This window comes from Macrobrachium rosenbergii, chromosome 6 (genome assembly GCF_040412425.1).
Source record: "Macrobrachium rosenbergii isolate ZJJX-2024 chromosome 6, ASM4041242v1, whole genome shotgun sequence".
Taxonomy (NCBI): domain Eukaryota; kingdom Metazoa; phylum Arthropoda; class Malacostraca; order Decapoda; family Palaemonidae; genus Macrobrachium; species Macrobrachium rosenbergii.
This window is the reverse complement of record NC_089746.1, coordinates 24,811,648-24,833,363: the sequence shown is the minus strand read 5'-3', so window position 1 is coordinate 24,833,363 and position 21,716 is coordinate 24,811,648. Positions and strand designations below refer to the sequence as shown.

The following is a 21,716-nucleotide window of genomic DNA, read 5'->3' as shown; positions in this document are numbered from 1 at the left end:
TCAGTTTAATTGGAGAAACAAATCCAGTTATGTATATGTACATATGATTAAAGATAAATCTGCACAGAGAGCTTTCGGGAATCTGTTCGATCCCTCTTTTCAATCGAAAAGGGGAATCGAACAGATTCCCGAAAGTTCTCTCTGTACAGATTTATCTTGAGATATATGAACATATACATAACTGTGGATTTGTTTCTCCATTTCAAGACTCATGCTACTATGAGAATTTTTTAATTCAGTTTAATGCTAATAACTGCAATATCGTCATACCATTCGTAAAGTTGATATCATTATCAACACCAACGCAAAGGGAGGTTCATTTAAAACAGGGACCGTCGACTAGGGATTAATCCCTAGTCGGGGCCGCAATTTTTATTTAGCAACTTTTTTGTGATTCTTCAAAATCTACGCCTTTTCTGTTTTTTGCCAAAAAAACTAATTTGAATTCGAAGTCGATGTAAAGTCAGTTTTAATTTCACGTCTCTGTTACCAAGTTTTTAATTTCAACCGCACATTGCTCCCAAGAGAAACACTTTTTGTTCAGAGAGAGAGAGAGAGAGAGAGAGAGAGAGAGAGAGAGAGAGAGAGAGAGAGAGAGAGAGAGAGAGAGAGAGAGGAGGGGGTTGGGGTCACGGTACGAAGCTAGTATACGTGTTTTGTAAATCCTGCTACAGTTATAGCCGTATTGTTTATCAGAAATCACACAGTAATAAAAGACAATGAATAAAAGAGTTCAGCCGTTTCCTGACAGCTGTGGTAAGATAAATTTAAATGGTTGTTTAGATAGAGCAGACAATTCAAGCAAAAGGACATGAACTGATTTCTTTATGATGCTGCATTTCGCCTTCCCTGACATGCCCATCTTGACTAGGTAAGCTACCTATGCGGTCAAGCATCAAATATGAAATTAAATGTGCCCCTTCTCAGTCTGTTTGTTAAAGCTCCAGTGCATTCATTTTTCATACATTTTCAAAATTACGGTATTACCCGGTGACGTAGCGTCAGCTGGAAGAAGCCTGTCTTGTTCAGCCAATCAGAGGGTCGGTTCCTCTTCACTTGTCTGAAAAGGAATGTCACCGACGTTCTGATTGGTCCAAGGATTTTTAAAGGCAGCCATAACTTCGAAAGGCAAGATTCTTGCCTTTATTGCCGCAAGAAAAAGAGTGCAGTGTTACGACTGTGGTTCGTCCGTAGGATTCTCAGCTATATTCGTAGGATTTTTCCACATTTTTCGGACGTTCTTGTGAGAAGGGTACGTTTTATTGTTTTTTGGTTTCATCCACTGACCGAGGTCTTTGGTTTCGGCCTAAAATATAATCAAGTTACGATGGCGTTTCATCCTCAAGTTGAAAGCTGCCCAGAGGAACGGCCATATGGCCGACCATTTCCAGTAGAGAAACTGGACTTGAGTTCTAGTAATATTGTGTACTGTATAGGAAAATGATTAGCGATTTATGGAATGATACTTCTTGAAAAGGGCGATTAGAGTGACTAGGCAGTAGGATAAAAGCCCTGGGTTTAATTTGTATTTCTACAGGACCTCCTATAGGAGTAGTACTTATGAGATATCAGCTGATGGCAAGGCTGGCGTGCTTCCCCGTACTGTGTGTTCTATATTGAATAGTCGGGCGGATACCAAAAAATCGTGCACTTTGGGTTAGAAGCGTAAAACTTTTCATAAGTTTACTTTACCCCCCCCCTCTGAACATTTCTGGATATGGACCCCAATCAGCGGTGCCTCCCGATGGCTATTACAGGATGTCATCTTTTATCACTCGTTCACCCATATTTTCATGCAAACTGCACTTTTGGACTGCCTTTCAGCAATCAAATACATCTGACCTGTCAAGTAATGGGTTTTCGTATCCTATCAAGTGATCAGAAATAGGTCCAAGTAAAAAAATGTAAAAATATATATCAGGGCAGCCATTTTCAAAATGGCCGCCAGAAGATCAAGTTCATCTAGGAGGCATTCTAAAAATGATAGAGCGTTGGTCTTATTGTCTAAACATACGTTTTTGGCTACGCGAAATATTCAGAACCTGGAATAGTTTGCCTGTTGTGAGTCAGATATCTTGTAATTCAAAATCGTTGCCAAAATTTCCGGACATTTAGTGGTAACTTTGTTCTTGATCGCCAAATAGTAAATATTTTGCTGCAGCTTTGCTTTCGGTAGATAAATTAATTCATCTGAGGGTGGTTGCTCTCATAAACATCAAGGTCAGACTTTAATGCCTGTCGGACTGCCCAAGGGAGGCAAAAGGTCCTCAGGAGCAAGTATAACAAGTCAACCACCTGCCAACCACTGCAAATAGTTTGCATACAGAGACCATATATACTGACACTGATGTTATCATTGTGTCCAGTTGGCACAAAATATCTTACCGTGTCATAAGTATGGGTATCCTTTGGGGTCGGAAAGCATCGCAGATACATCGCTGGTGCTTTCGGTTCCTCAGAAGCAAACTCATCAGCAGTTTTCCACGCCCTTACCGGCTGTAACGTTACCTCATTCTTTGCTGGTAAGAGCAAATAAAGTGCCTGGGACACATGGAATGTATTTGATGGGGTAACAGATGCATTTCTGATGTTAGCAGAAGCTCCAGCAGAGATTCCAGACAACATAATGAGCCTCCTGGAACAGTTTGTGGCACTCTGGTGCAACAGAATGGGAGGGCTATCCAAAGTCAATGAAGTCAGACAGCATCTGTTTGCAAGAAAGTCCAGAGCTCTGAAGCATATCCCCCAACACGAGCAGCGTATCAAGGAGGCCATGTGCGGGGACAAGTTCTTCAAAAGGATCCTGAATTTACCAGATCCTGCAGATTAGGGATAGGAGAAGCAAGATGAATCATCCTGGGTTTCCAGAGTGGACAACCCTTCCTCAAGCTCAAGAAAGCTGCTATGAACTTATACATTGTAAATGCAAGAAAGCATATGCACCTGCCTGCAAATGCTACACAAATGGCTTGAAGTGAACAGCTCTTGGTATTTGTGAAGGACGATGCTTTCAGAAGTGACTCATTTTGTCTCTATTGCAGTTGTAATGGTTATGAATGTGCATTTTGAAATTTTGTAAACTGGAAGCTCATTATGGATGTTGTAGGATATGCTTAACCATAGAGTCTAAAATAGTCCACCTTCAAGTTGTTCCTTTGTAATAAGTATCTCTGACTGGTTGTATAAGGTATATGTTGCAAGTAGCAAAGTGAGTTCAAGTATCGCCTCTTATGTTGCGTTAAAGAAATATGTCAGATGTTCCAGAAAAATGAATAAATATCCTTATTCAAATATGCATTCTTATGCAAAAATTTGTCTACTTTAACACTCTCGCTATTTATTGGTGCATTTGCAGTTATGCTGAATATAGTTATGAGGTTTGATCTGAACATTTGCAATAATAGTATATGATGTTACCAAAATATTACCAAAGGGGTAAACGTTTATGTCAGCTATTTTGAAAATGGCAGACATTATTTAACTTGTGTAAATAATAAATGTTGAAATTCATTTGTAGAGACTTGGGAAAGACATACAACACATTTTATACGTAGAGGAAGTAACGGAGTTAAAAGTTAGCCTAATGTGGCTGAATAACAAAAATATGGGGTAATAATGGTCCTTAGATGCAAGCCCCACACTGGCCATCTGGGGACAGGGCTGATTGGGGTCCATATCCAAAAATGTTCAGTGTTGGTTAAAGTAAACACGAGCAAAGTTTTTTGCTTCTACCCCAAAGTGCATGATCGGGTCCAAAATCTGAGGTTAACCGCCCCACTAGAAGGAAGTAGCCTTGAGTTTCCGACAGTCGAGTCAAGAGTGAGGAAAACATCATTATTTTCCCGACTGTCGTTGAAATAGACATTAAAATGTTTACCACACACGACAGGATAAATGATTATTTCATTACCGGTTTTCTTGAAGTACCTTGTCTGAAGTGCTTGAAGGTTTGTAACTGAGTAAGAGGCAGCGTCAAGGTGTATTCCGATTTATTGACACAAAATCTCGGACAGGTCAAGAACTCTTGCGAGCATAAGTACCATTTGACATCAGGGAAAAAAAAAAAAAAAAAAAAAAAATATATATATATATATATATATATATATATATATATATATATATATATATATATATATATATATATATATATATATACAATAGATATGTGTTTTTCTCACACCTGAAAAAATTATTAACAATTCTATATACAAATTGGAAAGAGTTCAATACATATGGTTGGAAGGCATGCAATGTCTGACATGCGTTCGTAATTACAGTTTTAACAGTGTAATAAAGTAGATTCTGAAAATTGTTTAAAAGACCGTTTGAATCAGGAGCAATGGATCTGTTTCTTTGAGAGTACTCGGTGCGTCGCGCAGATTTTTGTTTTTGAGGAGAGGATGCCCGGAGGGTCCCGGCGACCGATCGGGACTTTACAGTTTTTTGTTAGAATTTTTGACTAGCTGAAGTAACTAAGACGTCCTTTCTCGAGAGGGGAGAATAGAGAGTGTTCCTGAAGTTATTCATGCAGGGTATTCTTGGTATTCTTAACAGCTGACGGGATAACATATCCTCGTTTCAATAACACCGCCATTTGACTTACAAGTCATCAGGGTAAATAAATGAAACTTGCCACAGTACATCACACTCTCCACGAAATAGCTACGGGACATATTCTGTAATATAAAGCCAGTACCAAAGAATGTCAGTGATTTATTGAAGCAAATATTACATTAATATTTACGTGTAGTTTAATTATAGTTCCCCCCTCCCTACCACCCCTGACTTCGCCTATATACTGTAGCTTTGGTGTACTAAACATTTCTATTGCTACGCCGAGAAGTCTAATCTTGACGCTTAAGTAACGTAAGGGGTAGCCACGATTGTTTTACATCTGCTGTCTATAATCAGAATGTGTAAAAGTCCTTTGGACTGTGAAGTTACTGGTTGAATGCCTTGTTAAATCTGGTTGAAAGCCAGATGTAAACTTCTGAAGAGGTTTGTACTAAAGCGACACCACTGAGTATATTGTATGGGTTTTCCCCCTTAAATGCTTGTTTTTATATTGATTGAAATACCTTGCTATCAGAAGATTTCTTACAAAGTAAACCAAATGGATTCCATTCAGCTTTTTGCACACACGATGTATAGTGTCGTTCAAAAAACCACCCATCTCTCTCTCTCTCTCTCTCTCTCTCTCTCTCTCTCTCTCTCAAACAAGGCAGACCTCAGTTTCAGTAATTGGTAGTAGAATGGGAGATTAATGTTGGTGTGTTTTTTTCTCGTCAGTGTCTCTGAGGAAGGAAGGTAGGGGAATCTTATTTGTCCTAATCATAATACATCCATTTATGTATAATTTGGTTATTGCTTTATTTATATTCCTGAAGGGGATCGCTGATGCCATAAGGCCCTATTATAAAGTAAGTGCGTGTTGTTACCTTATGATTGAAAGAATTTGCTTCAAATTTTATCACTTATTCTACAATTAATACTGCATAAACACACGACTTGTTTCAGTCTCATTTGAGATCTAAGCATTTAAATTTTTTTCATAAGTAAGTTTTCAGGAAACAGCAAAAGAAAGATATTTTTGTACTCAAGAAACTAAAAACAATCAGGAATATCTGGAGCTAGTTATCCCTATATAATTATAAGTCGTTTTCTCTATGGCGCTACCGCTAGAGAGAATGGGATATTTGAGTGGGGGACAATTATATTTTAATAAATTTTTTGCTACACACTTTTTTTATAGGCTTTATTTACAATTTGTCGCTCACAGTGCCATACAAGTGATGAACAAAATTGTCAATGAACCAATCTAAACATTTTTTGTGGCAATAACGCTTCAAGATATGTTTATTTACACACACAGCAGTCCAATAAAGCGTATAACTTACTCGATCCTATACAGAATAACTCATACAGACGTTTTTTACAAGTCTTTTTAAAATTTGTGGTTCACAGTGCTATACAAGCGATGAACAAAATTGTCAATAAACCAGTCTAATTCTTATAGCATTATCGCTTCAGGATATGTTTATTTAGACATAAAAGTTGAAAACTGTCAATAACTAAAATTCGATAATTCCTCGAAATTCGACGGTCGGTGCTCCCCTGAACTTACAATGTTTATTCTACTCATTGGGGTCATTATTGATCATTTTCCGCAAATCTTGATTGATTTAGAGTTTACTTAAAGTGGATTCGTTGGTGAGACGACCCGCTTTGTAGTTGAGTTCAAAACATATTGTTTATTGGCAAATATTCACTCCTCAAATGTTAAACCTTAGTCTGCTGCCGTAGGTTGGTCAAATTTAGCCGGTTGGTCCTCGTGGGTTGAATTTGGAATGACAGACCACTTAAGTTAAATTTTGTGCAAGTTCAAAGTCTTCTGCGCGCACATGAAATGCTCTAATATGGTGCTCCATTGTGTTCCGTCTGGAGAGAGAGAGAGAGAGAGAGAGAGAGAGAGAGAGAGAGAGAGAGCTACTCAATTGGCGCTAAAAAATAGTTTTAAATTTTCAATGTATTTCTGAGAAGTGTTCAGTAGCAGGACTGCCTTCACGGTTGCTGCTGGATATGTCTACAGTTTTCTGCAAATCGTTTGAGCTGTGAATGATTGCCAGTCCTCTTTCAAGCCTAGGTCCTTTTTTTCCTGGTCATGTTGACGACGACTCTATTAACGTCTTCCACTGAAAAGGCCAAGTGAGATATGTCCTGAAGGGAGTGTGATTCCATTGTGCGTCCTTGTATTAGGCGAAGGCTTAAAAGGGTGGCTTTCTCTGGGTGTGGTTTGGGTTATGTTTCCCTACCTTTAGGAGCTTCATGTTTGACCTAGAATTGCTCTGGGTTGATATTTCGTTTTGTCTTGGGTTGAAATCTTTCATATTTCGACTTGGTGTTCCTAATGTTTAGTGTTACTGTGCCTTGCAGTTTTTTTTTTTTTTTTTTTTATCCTTTTGTGACTGTTGAATGATGCCAGTCTATCGAATTGCATATCAATTGTTTTTGATGAGTGGCGGCAGTCCCATTCAAGTGATTTCAGTCCCGTTCTCAGACAGACAGACAGATAGATAGACAGACAGACAGATCCTCTGTGAGTGAAGGAAGGCATTTTCATTTTACAAGTGGTTTTCGTTCGCAAGGCATAATCATTGAAGGTTCTTTTGAAATGGACTTCTAGTAGTTAGGAAAAATTGTGCTGGCAACTCTATCTCGGTATATAAACCTTTACTGATAATTGCTGAGCTAAGCTCAGTCACTTGTTTTTCATTATATGTAACTCCTGACTTCAACTCGCCCATAAGTAGCTATCATCCCCGTTGTTTTGTATATAATTAAAGGTGGTCCTCAAGATTTAATTTTCTTTAGATGGCCCGAAGATCAGGGTTAATTTCCTTTTTATCTCATCCAGTGATTAGAGAGTTTTAAAGGGAAGACACAGGCAGGTCCAGCTTTCGTATAAAGCATTGTTGAAACCTGAAGCAAAGCGTAGCAGTCTGCCTAAGCAACAGCTGTTCAAAAAGAGATCTGAAATAACAAAGTTATGTGATGATAAAGTTCACGCTTCATGCTTGGCAAACCAAAATGGCCATTACTCGTAATGATTGTACTTCAGCTCTCTCTCTCTCTCTCTCTCTCTCTCTCTCTCTCTCTCTCTCTCTCTCTCTCTCTCTCTCTCTCTCTCTCTCTCTCTCTCTCTCTCTCATTTCACCGATAACAGTTTTGCTGACTATGGGCCAGATTTCTTTCTTCAATCTGCACTTGGTCCACATGTACTGTAGGTGACCAATTTGGATCTGCATGAACAGTCTAGTTCCTAACTTTCTTGCCTTGAAATAACAGTCGTTAATTGCTTTTTTTTTTTTAGATTCAATATAATTCGTCTGGCCATATTTCGGTAACAGTCTGTGGTACCGAAATGAAACAAATCACTAACACGTGAAATCAGATACCTTCTGGTGTGTTCTTTATCATTGCGTTAGCCTCCATCCTGACAGAGGCGTTTATCAAATAACTTTTTTTTTGGAAATGGCACCATATTCATTGCAATTCGGCCCCCGTAGGACGGTAGTGCCGTCAGCGCACCTCATGTGGTGTACTGTAGGCATTACTTAAGGATCTATTCAAAGTCCCTTCAGCCGCTGGCTGCAACCCCTTTCATTCCTTTTAATGTACCTCCTTTTATATTCTCTTTCTTCCATCTGACTTTCCACCCTCTCTTACCAATTATTTCATAGTGCAACTGCAAGGTTTTCCTCCTGTTACACCTTTCAAAACTTTTTACTGTCAATTTCCGTTTCAGCGCTGAATGACCGCATAGGTCAAGGCGCTTGGCGTCTGGCCTGAATTCGATATTCTATTATATTCTATTGCTATTCGACAACTAACGACCAGGAGGCAAGATGTCTGGTGAGTGGCCTTGGAAAGTTATAATAATCCTGCCCGCCACATAGCCAGCAACATAGAGGAATGGTACCATTTAGTAAGAGTAACGCCGGAAGAGGTTAATTAACAGATCATGTTGGCGTGTCAGGAAACAAGGTGGATGACGAGCTCAGTCAGCTATAGTGGAGAAAGTGTCACAATGATTATTAGCCAACAGTAGATCAAATGTTCAAGGTGCACTAGCAATCCAAGTGGAAAAAATAATAGATAATTGTCTGTAGAACACTGGCCTTGCCATGAATCGAGTTAAAAGCAATTGCATGATATTCTCTTTCTCTTTTCAGTTAGGGCCTTCCTGAAAACCTGGGATTTGGCGATGACGCAAAAGATAATGTTGCTATAGCAAGGAGCCTCTGGCCATATGATAACAGCCAGGAACCCTAGAGTGGCGTGAAGGATGTAGAAAGAAGCTTCGGGAAGAGGTTTCATTCCAGCTGGTAAGTTGTGTGCAAGATAGTTGTATTCTTTTTCTGGTACCTGTTCCAGCATATTCTGATAAAAGTGCCACTTATTCTGAGGCGTCATACTGCTCAATTGCAGGGAATTATTTACCCAATTTCATTTAATATGCTTATTTTAAAACTTGGATTCTTTTTAGGGGTACACTCATCATTTATTTCAAAATGTTTATCGAGTCTTGAGAATGTGACGGATATTATTGCTTTTGGAATTACCTTCGTACAAAAGCACGAACCTAGGCGAGAGAATTATGCCTTTATATCGTGATAGGTTGAACAAACGTTCCTCTCTCCCTCAAAATAAAATTTCCTGTATATGTACTTATAAGAATGTCATGAAGTTCTTTCAGTTTTCAGGTTAACGATCCTCCACTGAGAGACTACCACATCCCTTCACTCCTGTGGAAGACAATCATAAAATATATCTGCCATATCAATCTCCATCCTTGGACGAATGTTGGCGCCCAACAAAATAGTTTTAATCCAAGTAAGGGATCATGATATCTGTATCGGTTTATTCCTGTTGTAGACACGCTTGTATTTATAATTGAATCATTGCAGTTCTCCTGAGCTTTCCTTTCACCTTTTAATCTCTATAGTTGTCGCAAAAGTCGATGGTGATGGTCTGTACAGGTGAAATGACTTGATAATAGGGCTAATTTTTATTTAAAGGTAATCTCTTATTGCCTAACATTCCTTATAGCAGTATAATTTGCCTGAAAAATCAGTTTACAAGAAGAGAATTCATGTTTGCTTGGGTATTGACTAACTCTCTTAACTAGCTTTGTAATTTTGGTTTTCAAAAACAATGAAAGAGACATCTCTTCATTTGGGCACAATTTTAGACATTTTAAAACCCAACTTATTACTTTAGGTTTAAAGTGCAGCACTGAATCACAGCTATGCAAATTTCAAGAAAGAAGTCCTTGTAACAGAAGCTTTTGCCACTTAATAGTTCCATTGCAGCTGATTTCCCTTTGGAGCCCTCTGGGTTTATTACAGTCTGTTGACACTGTCCTAAGGCTTTTCATCTGAAGATTTAAAGAAAAGAAGAAAAAGCTGTCCCAATTAAGATGATAGTAAAGTACAGTCGGAAAAGAACTGAATTTTACATCGTATATTTAATATATCCTAGGAATTTGTAGGTGTGTGGATCTGAACGTGAAAGAAAGACGTTTGAATAGTGGAAGGAAATGAAGTAATTGGTTGGATGTCTTTTGACACTGTCCTTTGGTGAGGTTGGCAAGAGAGTAGTGTTCAGGTGGTGCTTCTTTTTCTCTATCAGTGTCATGCACACTAACTCAGTTCCTTTTATTGTGGTGGTTATAGTCTGGTCTTCCCTTTCGACCAAAAATAAATTAATTTGCAAAGTTTTTACTTTGTTCAGTGTTTTGACCGTTCTGAAATATATCAAGGAAACTAAGAGCTTTACAAACGTTAAGAAAAGAATCAGCATTGATCCAGTTTACTTAGAGGTGAATTAGTGAAGCACAGTCAATAAACTAGTTTTTTAGAGCAAACTAGAGCCAACTTAAGTCATGCCTCAGAAAGAAACAGTTTCGCTTTTATTTTAATCATCACTGCATAGGGTGTTCCTGTACTTCTAAGGAAGGCTTCTCAAAGCAATTACAGTACTGTTTTTTAAACGAACTGAAAGAGGGGGGTCAAAGTATTATAGCTTATCAACTCCATCGAGGTCGGTAATCTTCTTCCAAATAGTAAGGCTATCACCATCATCATTATTATTTTATGTCAGCTTTTCCCCTGAAGTTGTCAGATGTGGAAGGCGTGGTTTCCACATACATCTATTTGGCTGAATCCTCATCTGATCTATCTCCTGTTTCTGCTATTTCCTTATTTTTCGCTACTTATTTTCTGGTGCTTCCTTATTTCCTGCTTTTTTTGACCATCTGTTCCCTATTTTTCCTTTTAATATGGCCCAAACCATTATCATCTCTCACTGCACTTTGGCCATGATTCTTAACATTATATAATGATGATGACTTTCGAAACCCTCGTTGTACTTTTGTCAGGGCTCCATGTGTCTGCAACACTGAGTTATACATGACTTACGAATGCATCATTTGCCTAACTTGCCTGACGATAAGGTATTTTTATAGCAGTTATTTTCCATTTCATCAATAGAGGGCTTTTCTCGTCGGTACATATTAACCTCTCAATACTCCTTAACAATCCAGTGTCCCCATGGTAACATGGTTTTACCCCTTTTGGCCACAGTGTGGTGTCCCACCTTCATGTTGTTATAGTCATGTATTTTGGTCATTGTGAGTCCCTTCCTCCTTGTGTCTCTTGTAATCCTGGGCATCTCTTGGGAGGTCACTTATAACACTGAGCACCTACTGCAGTGTCGATTTCATTCTCACATTTTTACCCACAGCAATTATGTGGCCACTTTCCTGACTGGGCCCTTTCCTTTGCTTGCCTTCTAGTCACCATAAGATCTGTTTTGTTTTAGTCACCAGAAGATCTGTTTTGTTTACGTTTATTTTCATTCTCTCCTCAAATTTTATGGTACTCTGTGTCTTCGCAATGCCCACCGAGTGTCTTGCTTTTCAGTACCTTTGCAAGATGTACAAGTTTGACAAATTCTTCCAGTTTTTAACATCCCGTTTTGCTTTGTAGGTTCTCATTGTCATATTCTCTCGAGCATGACATTGTCACACTTTTTCTTGGTGTATACTCCTTTTAGACCTTTCCATCCTTCAGTCTCCACGCTTTTATTATCCTGGTCTTTTTCTTCACCCTTTTTCCTTTCTCTCACCGCCAGATCATTTCGAGCGGTGCTTCCCTGGTCTATCAGCAGAAACCTCTTCTCAGAGCTGTGTTCACTTCCCGTAATAAAATTTATTATTTTTAGTTTTTAGGCCGTACAAAAATTACATAACGCCTCTTGGGAAAGGCGGGGGGGGGTTATTGTGAAGTGTTATGAGTGTGACAGTGGGGGAAGGGAGTGCAGCCATAAGTTACTTAACATTTTCTGGTTTTTTCTTTTGTTTCTTTTAAAAAGATGTAAATGTAGAAGGACAAAAGAGAGAGAGCAAGGATTCTGCAATAGACTTTTATTATATTTTAGTAATATTGAGAATATGGTATTTAATTTTTTTTTTTTTGCATAATTATATGTTTAAAAAATATCACAAACTCAACCCTTGTTTGTACTTCAACATTTTCTACTATATGTATATATTACAAGCCATAGAATAATATCACAAACTCATCCCTTTTCTGAGCTTCGACATTCTCTACTTTATGCATGAATACGACTTAGAAAATATCACAAATTAAATTAATCCTCTTCTAAACATGGCATAAAAGAACATTTTCATTTCAAATTTGTCTGTGATTCTTTAATATCATAACATAAAAGTATTAAGAAAAACCTAAAGGGGGGCGGTAATAGCTGATGTTATATAATTTTCTAGGGGGGTTCTGGACATGCGTTATGAGGCGTGACAAGGGGGGAAGGGGGAGGGGTAAAAAATTACCAGAAAACGTGTTACGTGTTACGTAATTTTTGAAGGTCCCCTCTCCACTCTTGCATGCTGCCAACTTCTCTCTGGGCTGCTTTTTAAACTGCTTCTCCCTCTACCTCATTTGATCAACCTGGTTGCGGGCAATCTAACGATAACACTTGTGTTACCTTTATACATATCTTCAATATTCTTTCATTTATTTGACTCACTCTCGTCACATTCGCTATTTCCAACTAGAAGGAACCACCACCTTTCTAATGTTCACATATTCACGGTTGGTTGATGCCTTGGCCAGTTTAGTATGAAAATGTCTGTGATTTCACCAAATTATTCAAGGGAGATTGGTGCCCCCAATAGTCAGGCTATTAGCTGATGCTTAGGGCTTACAGCAACCATAGGAGATAGAAGTTTTATTATTGTCAATCTGCATAGTAATGCAATCTGCTTCATGGACTGTTTAGTTTTCCATCCTATGCCTAGTTGATTGGCATGGATATTCAAGAAGGGTTTAATCAATTGATATTTAGAATGTTTGCTTATCTCTGTCATAAATTTCCTGTTAGGTGCCCTTGACTAGTGCAATCGTAGAATTTTTTATACTGTATATATCTTGACGTCGTGGTGGCGTTTTTCTTTTCATGAGCACGCCATGCGCTGTATGAGGAAAGGCAAGAAGAGGTTTGTTAGTCTGTGTCGATTTAACCATCGAATGGAGGGGACTTTGCTGATTTCAGATATTCACGTCTGCTGTTATAAAGAACTGACTTTCTTATCATTTATAATTTCTATGATTTGATGTGTGTGTTTCGTGTGTCATTTTAAAGGAGCCAGGCACTGGCTGCTACATTTCACACTTGACTAAGATAAGGGAATAAATCCTTTTCACTTGCATCATTGAATAAAAGGCCATTTCGCGATACAGCTTTCGTGAGGCCTTCGTTTTTGGATTTTGAGGAGAGAATAACCACATCCAATTCAATAGCAGCCATCGTAGTCTTGGGGCAATTGTCATTTCATGTGATCGAGCTGTCCATAGTGATTTTTTAATTGATTAAATCAATTTCAACATCAAAAAGTACAAAAATAGTTGGCATTTTTTTCGATAACTTTTACGAAATTTGGCGCCAATTACAAATTTGGTCCTAGAGCCCCATATTCCAAAATTGGAAAGCACTTAATGAACTAAGCCTTTTTCATATAGAAACAGTGGGTCAGAAATGATCAGTTTTCAGATTTAGAGAAATTTTATTTATCTGCCTGTAAGATCTTACCCGATAGGAAATATGCTCTGAATATTGTACAATGATTCTGCAAGGAAATTTAGCTTGATATTTTGTTGTTACTGAATCTATACCAACAAATTTGACATTTAACCATGTATTAGCAACCTTTAAAATAACTAGCATACTAAAATTGCTTTAAAAAAAGTCATATTGATATTCTGAATAATCAGTAATTACCTTACGCAGACAAACTTCGAGGTATAAAGGTCCAAAAAAATAAGCCTTTTCAAATCTAATTCTGAGGAGTAGTAATGGATTAGGTAAGTTTCCTCTTAGATGTGAACATATGTTATAGCCTGAAGAAACAACTGTCTCTATGGAAAGTATTATACAGGTTGTGCAAAGATATACTCCAAATGATATGAGTACGTTAGTAATCATCATCATCACTCTAAAATGGTCTCTTTGTCCATATATCGATCCTGTTCCTCATTTTCACACCCTTCACATTTACAAACATCAGTATAAACCAAGTTGCGCTTCCTGCATTTGCATCTGTTGGTACTACAGTTGGAGGTACAGCTGCACATTGTGAGCTCGATTAAAGAAGCTGGAGCTGGAACATTGTCTGTGGTATTTGCCATCAATTTACCACCTGATGAAACAGGCCATCCATATTGAGTAGGTTCTGGTAAGCAAAATGTGGGCTCAAGAGCTTGTTTCAAGATACAGGTGACATGACAGCGTAATATTCTCTGATAAAGTGCTCTTTTTGTTGGTAGGAGTTCTTCAGCACTCTTCTGGTATTTGCTGAAGAGGTAGTATCGATGAAGAGGAATGTCAGTAACTGCATCGGGTTGCGACTTGCAATACAACTGAAGAATTAATTTTTCAAACATGTCACAGTTTTGATTAATGAAGTATTTCTCAAGCATGAACCAAGCAGGATGAAGGGTTGCAGATCTTCGACAGTATAATCAGAGAATATGCGATAGCATGCCTTGTTAGACTTGTCGTAAAAACGGCCTCTCTGATCACAACCAGTGAAAACGTGAAAACCAATGATAGCTTCTGCTTGATGAGGCCCAAGTGCCTCATATACTTTATGAATACCGATATTGCGAATGTTTGCACCATTGCCTGTTCTACATGCTGTGTTGGCACAAAGTTTAGGATAAAAGTGAATCAACAGCAGAAACACATCGGTATCAGGTGACAGAATGACAAGTTCTGTGAAAGGATCTATATCAGTAACATGTTTTGCCTACATCAAGATAAGAGTATCAGCTTCTTGGAGACACATTTTGTATCATACACAACAACATATCTCTTGCTGTGGTCAGCTAAAGCTTTGGTACAGAAATCAGCCAAATGAGCAGTCAAATCTGCTTTTGTTTGATGATGTAACAAGATGGTTTTCATTGTAACAACTACCAGTGGTGTTGAATCTTTCACAACATAACGAACAGATTTTCCATTGACACGTTTGTTTCTGATGCGCTCTTTTAACGATCTTTCTTTGTACCGATCAAATACTAGTCGTGCCTCGCCAAATGCAAAGCTTTCACCCATTACTTTGCTTGTGAAGACTGGTTTAAGGTCTACACATGCCGTAATGTCACTGCTAATGATGACGTTACTCAAGACAGCCACACCATCAATGATTATGGTTCGTTTTATAGAGTAAGTTTGTGTCACGTTTATCTGACCTCAGTCCCTTGAGCTCTCTCTTCAATAAGATGCATCATCTTGCTTTTGTCTGCGCTGGAATAAGGCTTACCATCGTTGCTGAATAGTGAGCTTGGAATGACTTAGAACTCATACTTTCCAATCAATTTTGCCATGTCCAGTTCTGGTCTTTTCTGTGAGATGACTAGAATCCTTTGCATCGTTGATCTATCCTCTTTCAAGACTAAAACAGTCCCTTTTATTTTGGTCTTGTATGTTTGAGCACATGAGTCAAAGGTGACCAGTTTCCTCATTTTCATTCTATCCCAAACATTTTGCCTCCAGATATTCGCTCTTCCATGAATTGACTGTACATGCCATAGCCAATCTGCACTCGACTCAAAATATCTTCTCTAGCTCTTTCTCCCAAGATTGTATTGGTTGTATGTTGTAAATCACCTCTGATTCACAAAAAGATACGTCATTAGCTTCTAGTTTATCAATCGGTTTAGAAACATTGTTGAAGATTCGCATGTTCATTGTACCGGTCATTTGGTAATGCAAGGTACGTCGAGACTTTGTCATTTATCTCTAAAAAATCTTGACATATCCTGTTCAACTCTTGATGTGGGAGTACGGATATTTTATCATTTTCATATCTAGCTTCATTATTGTGAAATCGCTCTACCTACACAAGGAAAGAAGAATGTCTTTTTACAATTCTATTTTCAGCCATTTTTTTCAACCATAAATTCAAGAAAAAAAAATACGAATAACTCAAGAACCATGAAAAATTTAGCCATAGCTCCTTGTAAAAAATGATAAGCTCATCATAAGCTTTCAAACGATATATAAGATGACCATATTCAGCAAAGTTTAATTTTCACCTTATAGGGACTGGGATCGAACTTTAGCAGCCTTCCAAATATGGAGGATGAGATGCAAAAAATGCCAACATCCACTTTTGAGCTTCTAGGGACCTAAATCAACAAATTCAACAACAAATTTGCCTTTAGACGGCTCGATCGCACGAACCCTCATTTTGCGACAGTTGCTCCCCTACCATCACCTAACAGTATAACAATCTGCAGTTTTGAGTTCGCTATCCTCAGGTTTGTTGTCATCACTGACATTCCTTCTCTAGAGTTGAATTGAACTCAATATAGAATTTAGGTCAAAGGCCAAATACTGGTGCCTATCAGGCCATTCAGCGCTGAAACGGAAATTGACGGTGAAAGGTTTGAAAGGTGTAACAGGAGTAAAATCTCCCAGTTGCACTATGAACCAGTTATTAGGAGAGGGTGGAAAGTAAGATCGAAGAAAGAGAATATGAAAGGAGGCTCAGTAAAAGAAACGAAAGAGGTTGCAGCTAGGGGCCGAAGGCACGCTGTAAAGAACCTTAAGTAATGCCTACAGTGTACCGCACGAGGTGCACTGACGGTCCTACCCCCCTACGGGGATTCCTTCTCTTGAGTCTTCCTCATTCCATTTATCTTTCAGAAATTAACTGCTCTCTTCTACACAGTTCCTCTCGATATAGTTTTTTTTCTTATTATTTATTTTAGCTGAGAAACAGAGTGTTGTCATTTAAAATCGCATTATTTCGTCTGGTCACCTTCAAAAGATCATATTATTTGATATAAGTCTAGAACACACACATTAGAATTTTAGTTTAAGAAGCACTGCTAAGAAGTAAAGATAATAGCGAGAAAACACAAAGATAATAACAAGGAATCTGTCTCATTCCTTGACTGGGTTTTGCGCCTCAGATGAGTGTCTGAAGTCTTGATCAGTCTAAAATGATGAATGAAACAGCTTTCAGTGAGACTAAGGTCAGGTGTGTTGTTGCGTTGGATGGAACATTAAAGAATGTTTGTGGCAGTTTGTGTTGAGCATTTACTTGAGTACCATGTGTGTGAGAAACGAAAGTGGTATAATTGCCCGATACAATGCCGAGTAGTGTTGTTAAAGTGAAATTGGAAACGCATGTCAGAAAGTGCTATAAGACTGGAATTGGAGTTTTAGACAATTTGGCAGTCAGTAGTGTTAAGGAATGAACCCCAAGTAAGATATAACCCAAGATTTTAACAGGCAAGTGTGATTAATCGACTTAATTAAATCACGTTAAAGCTTAGGTTTATTCTTGAAGCAACTTGTCTTTCCAGTTAAAAAAAAATGGTTCTGTTCAGTTATTTTAGACCTAAAATATGCACACAACCATACCTCATACTATGAAAGGAAAATACAGTAAAATATTTCTTGTATTCCCGCCTAACTAGTTATAGTACTAACATTTTGCATTGTGAAGAATGAGATGGTAGCGTAGGCCTAATAATGAACAGTCTACAGATTAATGCCTCCTACCTTGTGAGCTTATATGGTCTGCCGCTTGTAGTATATTAATCTTTCTCTCTCTCTCTCTCCCTAGATAGTTTCCCCTCGTGTAATGAGACGCAGTGACTGTGTGGTAACGTAGTGAGGAGTTCTTAATTGTGCTGTGATTATTTCGGTTGTAACGTCCAAAAATGTGTAATTAATGAAGAAATATAAATAACTCAATAATTCAGTTCCCATGGTTCGAGAATGGGTTTTTGGCCGAAGTTGCCGAAATGTTTCGTAAAAGCTTCCTTGCACGAGCGTATCACGGAAAGCATAAGTCTAATGAAGTGGACGAATGCAGATTATAAGAGCCATGATGTTTTGGGATGGGTTTTTCCATCAAAGTTTTTTTTTTTTTTACACCGCGAATACCATGGACTAACTTTTGGTGTGTTAGAATAAAAGTCCTCGGATTTTCCTGTATCGTTAGTAAGCTTAATATTCCCGATAATGTAGAGTAAATTTATGGTTCATCATTTTCATGGGTTTGCGAGTGGCTTCTACTTCAGACGTAATAATCTTAGATTTTACAGCGATGGGTAAATGGAGCTAGGTATAGTTACGTTAACTTGTTAGCGGGCATAATCTCAGTTATATTATTACAATGGGCTAAAATTGATAAGAACAGTATTTTTGACAGTCATGACAGAAAAGAAATCACTCCAAAAGGTGATGCAGTTTTGCGGTCTCTCAACAGCCTGGTTATGGTCTATGTAAATTCGAAATCCCTTCGTTGCTGATTCATTAGAGATTCAAGTAGCTACGTAACTCCATTTAATTTGATTTACAGAGTAAGATGAAAAATAGTTATCCGCAGTTTATCCTAGGCCTACGTGTAGTTAGTTAGAGACTTGTACTACATCCTCCCCTACAGCAAAGGTAACTTTCTCGAAGTTATATTATCTCTGTTAAACTGTCTTTCAGTACACAATGTCAGATGTTGCTTGACTCATGAACAGTTTTGGAAAATCTCTATGAAATGCCCGTAAATTTACTGTTCAGGAAAATCATGTAGACTAGCTCTAATCACAAAGTGCCATTAGTAAAATATATTTGCTGTCCTTTCTCAGTCTTGGTAACTAGGCCGTGACCGAAAATCTTATATACCAGATATTATTTGCAGTTACAACTTGAAGTAAGGCAAAAATCATTAGGATTTACGGAAAATTTAACCATCCAGCATTTGAGTAACTGTAATTGTCTTGCAGATGTTAAATTACTACCACCGAGGAACCTTCGCAGGTGACTCATGAAGTGCATGGAAGAAAGCCGACTATTCCTGGACAGACGTTGAGGAGAATCTACGGGCTATTCTGCCGGAGTACCATATGGTCATTTCGGCTACTGTAAATCGCACTATCTCCAAAAAAAGGTATAACGAATAAGTAGCTGGCAACTGAGGGTCATACTTGCCACAGTATGGTTATGTGAATCCTGGTTATATAAAAAAAAATCCCACTACAACAAATCCTGTGGTTCTGGTTATGTAAAAATCTTGGTCGTGTTAAAATCTCTGTATAAAAATCTAATAGATTAAGAATTTCGAATTTCCTTGTTTCTTTCCCTTTCACAGTAAGGTAAAAATAGAAACCATTTTTGGACATTTCAGGTATTTTATTTGATTAGCAGTAGCCATAACTATGAGAAGCTTAACAATATTCAAATTATTATAGAAGTCTGTGACGACCTTCCGGACTGGGCAACAGCAGGCAGGCCCCCACAGCGCAAAAAAAAAAAAAAAAAAATAAAAAATTTTGAATTTTTAAAATGTGAGGCGTCCAGAAAAATTTTTTTTCACAGCCCTGGATTACCGGTTAATAATTATTGAAATGGTGTTCCGACGGTTGTCTCGCTCCTGAGGCCTCTTGCTGTCTCGCTCCTGAGGCCTCTTGCTGTCTCGCTCCTGAGGCCTCTTGCTGTCTCGCTCCTGAGGCCTCTTGCTGTCTCGCTCCTGAGGCCTCTTGCTGTCTCGCTCCTGAGGCCTCTTGCTGTCTCGCTCCTGAGGCCTCTTGTGTCTCGCTCCTGAGGCCTCTTGCTGTCTCGCTCCTGAGGCCTCTTGCTGTCTCGCTCCTGAGGCCTCTTGCTGTCTCGCTCCTGAGGCCTCTTGCTGTCTCGCTCCTGAGGCCTCTTGCTGTCTCGCTCCTGAGGCCTCTTGCTGTCTCGCTCCTGAGGCCTCTTGCTGTCTCGCTCTGAACAGTCTAGTGCCGCTGTTTTCTCTCTCTCTCACTCTAGCCTGTAAAATAAGAAGGGATCTTGATATAAATCTCTAAAATTCAAATTTCAAATAAAATTAAAATTTCAAAACTGATATGACATACAATGGGTATGACATACAATGGGTATGACATACAATGGGTATGACATACAATGGGTATGACATACAATGGGTATGACATACAATGGGTATGACATACAATGGGTATGACATACAATGGGTATTATACATCTTAAAATTCTGTAACAATGAAATGACAAGATTAAAAGCAAATGATTGTTATAACGGTGAACAATGAAATGACCACACAATTACTAAGAAAAAGCTAGAACTAATACTGCGTATTTTGAAGAACATGATAAAAAATTTTTTCTTGCTATTTAGTCTCAATCGCTTTGTAAGAATACAAATGAAGGCTAATGATTGTTATAACGGTGAACAATGAAATGACCACACAATTATTTTGAATTTTGAAACATGATAAAAATTCATTTTTTTCTTGCTATTTAGTCTCAATCGCTTTGTAAGAATACAAATGAAGGCTTTCCTTGTTAAGCCTTCAAGTGTATCAAGAACAATAAGACGAAGAACAATAAGTCGAAGAACAATAAGACGAAGAACAATAAGTCGAAGAACAATAAGTCGGAAAACAATAGATTGAAATTGTAACCAAGAAAATACTGTAATGTCATTTTTTACCTATTCTTTAAAATACAATTGCATGTCATTCAAAATAATTTGAAAAGTTGACAATGCTACCAAAATTTACAAAAACTTCTCATCCTCTTTAAAATGGGCGATTTTCCTTCTTAAAATCTTTTCCTTGCAATGTCATCTAAAATAATTTAAGAAAAGTAAGTTTACAATGCTACCAAAAGTAATTTACCTCAGAACTACAATGCTACCAAAAGTAATTTACCTCAGAACTAAATCGATTCTATGTGAAAAGCATTCAGTGTTCACGCTAGACTTTAAAAATCCCACTGAAAATACCTCACTTAATTGACAAACACAATGTCTCTTGCGCTAACCTAAGGGATGTTGCAAGTTCGTTAATAGTCTAAGCTTTATTGACTAAACACCATAACAAAAGATACACTGAGACTAGCAATATCCAGAACGTTAATTTAAATAAACTTAATAACTGCAAATGCTTTTGAATGCATTCAAAACTATGCGAATGCTTTTGAATGGACATCTTCCTTTGGAACATTAGCCTAATCACTAAATCACGCTTCTCCAAAGAATTAAATCAGCAGAGGAAGAGGATTAGGTGAACAGGAACAAATATGAACTAAAGTATTTTGGAGTCAATGCGCACAAAAAAACCCTTGTTTTATTAAACGCAAATGTTAAAACCTTTTTCATTTGTTAACGTAAATGTTTAAACCTTTTTATTTATCAACCGTAAATCTTATTTCTTAAGCTGCAGAATCTTTTATCAGTTTGATAACGCAGAGAAATAGCCACGTCCACCAATAAATTTTAGAAATATTCTGTGTTTATTTCATCAGTTTAACCAACACTAAACCGTCCGTCATTACTAACTCCTCCCCTGTCCCAAATCCCCTTTTCCTCTATTTTGAGCAAAATTAAACCTTTTATGCAATCACATGTCATGACAAGTGCCTTCCATTCAAATCACTGACATTAGTGCTAATATAAGCATCTAAAAAAAGGGAGAGAGAGAGAGAGAGAGAGAGAGAGAGAGAGAGAGAGAGAGAGAGAGAGAGAGAGAGAGAGAGAGAGAGAGATTCCATACCTTTGTGCTGGTATACGAAATTAAGAGGCTCATAAAAAAGTAAATTATCCATATAACTCTTGTACTAGT

At 37.9% G+C, this 21,716-nt stretch overlaps 2 long non-coding RNA genes across 3 annotated transcripts in view; one reads left to right on the top strand and one right to left on the bottom strand.

Moving 5' to 3' along the window:
- Positions 1–1,127: 1,127 nt before the first annotated feature.
- Positions 1,128–19,372, top strand: LOC136839756 (uncharacterized). 2 transcript variants are annotated; one of them, XR_010853444.1, is made up of 4 exons: positions 1,128–1,252; positions 8,733–8,885; positions 9,257–9,393; positions 18,879–19,372. It is a non-coding gene; the product is annotated as an uncharacterized lncRNA (long non-coding RNA). The 2 variants fall into 2 exon arrangements; XR_010853445.1 differs by lacking the exon at positions 18,879–19,372 and adding an exon at positions 17,720–18,872.
- Positions 19,373–19,505: 133 nt separating this feature from the next.
- The window catches only part of LOC136839757 (uncharacterized), a 16,228-nt gene continuing 14,017 nt past the window's right edge, over positions 19,506–21,716 (bottom strand). The window contains exon 2 of the long non-coding RNA XR_010853446.1: positions 19,506–19,903. This is a non-coding gene — a long non-coding RNA (uncharacterized lncRNA). The remainder of the gene's footprint in view (positions 19,904–21,716) is intronic.